Genomic DNA, 3,248 nt, shown 5'->3' with positions numbered 1-3,248 from the left:
ATATATATATATATATATAAAATTTCCTTTAATATTTTTCAATATAAATACTCTATATATATATGTATATATAGAAAATTTAAATTCACGTAAAATCACGTACGTAAATCACGTAAGGCTCAAATGTCCAACGCCAAATAGTCACGCTGTAACGCCTATAATACGCTTGTAGCTGAAGGCAGCCATAGCTTTTATCGACTCGAAGCGCTCCGAAAAGTACCGAGTTTACACGAATGTGACGTCATCAAGCTGATGCGCAGTAGAGTTCTAAATTCATCCACGGGATGAGAATACCCTTGTATTTCTACCATGTGTGTGGGCTGGATTTCTGACGCATGCGCGTCCAATGTAGCTTCAGTAACGTACCGGCCACTAATAAATAGGAGACCATTAGTCGTCTATGTAAAATTTTTTCAAAAATGTCCAAAATTTTAATATATTTTACATATTTTACATATGTATACATACATATAAATATATATAATATATTTTTATATATATTTACATATGTAAAATATGTAAAATATATTAAAATTTTCAACATTTTTGAAAAAATTTTACATAGGTGACTAATAATCTCCTATTTATTAGTGACCGGTACGTTACTGAAGCTACATTGGACGCGCATGCGTCAGAAATCCAGCCCGTCTAAAGGCCATTCTACATAAGACGCAGAACACGGGTTGCAGGTCGCAAAACTAGAAACTAACCAAACGTATTTTAATTATGATATGATTGTAGGACGCAGAACGCAGGACGCAGAAAGTTGAGTCAACTTCAACTTTCGCGTCCTGCGTCTTGCGTCCTACGTATTGCGGTCTGCGACCTATTACAATCTGAAATACGATTCACTTGCGACTTGTCACCTGCGTCCTGCGTCTTAAGACCCGTCTACAATACACGGAGTAAGAAGTAAGAGTAAGAAATTGACCAATCACAGTCGAATGTGAGAAGAATAATCGACTGTGATTGGTCAATTTCTTACTCTTACTTCTTACTCCGTGTATTGTAGACGGGTCTTAAAGGCCCGTCTACAATACACGGAGTAAGAAGTAAGAGTAAGAAATTGACCAATCACAGTCGAATGTGAGAAGAATAATCGACTGTGATTGGTCAATTTCTTACTCTTACTTCTTACTCCGTGTATTGTAGACGGGTCTTAAAGGCCCGTCTACAATACACGGAGTAAGAAGTAAGAGTAAGAAATTGACCAATCACAGTCGAATGTGAGAAGAATAATCGACTGTGATTGGTCAATTTCTTACTCTTACTTCTTACTCCGTGTATTGTAGACGGGTCTTAAAGGCCCGTCTACAATACACGGAGTAAGAAGTAAGAGTAAGAAATTGACCAATCACAGTCGAATGTGAGAAGAATAATCGACTGTGATTGGTCAATTTCTTACTCTTACTTCTTACTCCGTGTATTGTAGACGGGTCTTAAAGGCCCGTCTACAATACACGGAGTAAGAAGTAAGAGTAAGAAATTGACCAATCACAGTCGAATGTGAGAAGAATAATCGACTGTGATTGGTCAATTTCTTACTCTTACTTCTTACTCCGTGTATTGTAGACGGGTCTTAAAGGCCCGTCTACAATACACGGAGTAAGAAGTAAGAGTAAGAAATTGACCAATCACAGTCGAATGTGAGAAGAATAATCGACTGTGATTGGTCAATTTCTTACTCTTACTTCTTACTCCGTGTATTGTAGACGGGTCTTAAAGGCCCGTCTACAATACACGGAGTAAGAAGTAAGAGTAAGAAATTGACCAATCACAGTCGAATGTGAGAAGAATAATCGACTGTGATTGGTCAATTTCTTACTCTTACTTCTTACTCCGTGTATTGTAGACGGGTCTTAAAGGCCCGTCTACAATACACGGAGTAAGAAGTAAGAGTAAGAAATTGACCAATCACAGTCGAATGTGAGAAGAATAATCGACTGTGATTGGTCAATTTCTTACTCTTACTTCTTACTCCGTGTATTGTAGACGGGTCTTAAAGGCCCGTCTACAATACACGGAGTAAGAAGTAAGAGTAAGAAATTGACCAATCACAGTCGAATGTGAGAAGAATAATCGACTGTGATTGGTCAATTTCTTACTCTTACTTCTTACTCCGTGTATTGTAGACGGGTCTTAAAGGCCCGTCTACAATACACGGAGTAAGAAGTAAGAGTAAGAAATTGACCAATCACAGTCGAATGTGAGAAGAATAATCGACTGTGATTGGTCAATTTCTTACTCTTACTTCTTACTCCGTGTATTGTAGACGGGTCTTAAAGGCCCGTCTACAATACACGGAGTAAGAAGTAAGAGTAAGAAATTGACCAATCACAGTCGAATGTGAGAAGAATAATCGACTGTGATTGGTCAATTTCTTACTCTTACTTCTTACTCCGTGTATTGTAGACGGGTCTTAAAGGCCCGTCTACAATACACGGAGTAAGAAGTAAGAGTAAGAAATTGACCAATCACAGTCGAATGTGAGAAGAATAATCGACTGTGATTGGTCAATTTCTTACTCTTACTTCTTACTCCGTGTATTGTAGACGGGTCTTAAAGGCCCGTCTACAATACACGGAGTAAGAAGTAAGAGTAAGAAATTGACCAATCACAGTCGAATGTGAGAAGAATAATCGACTGTGATTGGTCAATTTCTTACTCTTACTTCTTACTCCGTGTATTGTAGACGGGTCTTAAAGGCCCGTCTACAATACACGGAGTAAGAAGTAAGAGTAAGAAATTGACCAATCACAGTCGATTATTCTTCTCACATTCGACTGTGATTGGTCAATTTATTACTCTTACTTCTTACACCGTGTATTGTAGACGGGCCTTCAGAGTTCCGTCACATGCGGCGTAACCTGCGTAAGCGTAACCTACGTATTCTAGTAATTTACTAGAATACGTTATTTTTTATTTACTAGAATACGCCATTCTGAAAGCCGGCATTCACATTGGGAGTATTTCGCGGAAAATTAGAGAAATGCGGAACTAATGCAACCAATTGCTGATTAGAATTTTTGTTGTACACTCTAAAGAAATGCTAAACGAATTTACGATTGGTTTTCGTAACCTACGCAACTCGAAAAGTACTCCTCATGGGGAACCGGCACGATCGAATAAATTATTAAAATTGGAAAATTTTGTGAGACCACATATAGCGTTTTCGGCTCGGCCGGATTTGCACCAACCTAGATTGGATTAAAGGCGTTTTGCGCTCTCCTATTGGTAGAGCATGTGAC

The sequence above is a fragment of the Trachymyrmex cornetzi genome, unplaced genomic scaffold (genome assembly GCF_001594075.2).
Source record: "Trachymyrmex cornetzi isolate Tcor2-1 unplaced genomic scaffold, Tcor1.1 scaffold640, whole genome shotgun sequence".
Classification (NCBI taxonomy): Eukaryota; Metazoa; Arthropoda; class Insecta; order Hymenoptera; family Formicidae; genus Trachymyrmex; species Trachymyrmex cornetzi.
This window is presented reverse-complemented; position numbering follows the sequence as displayed.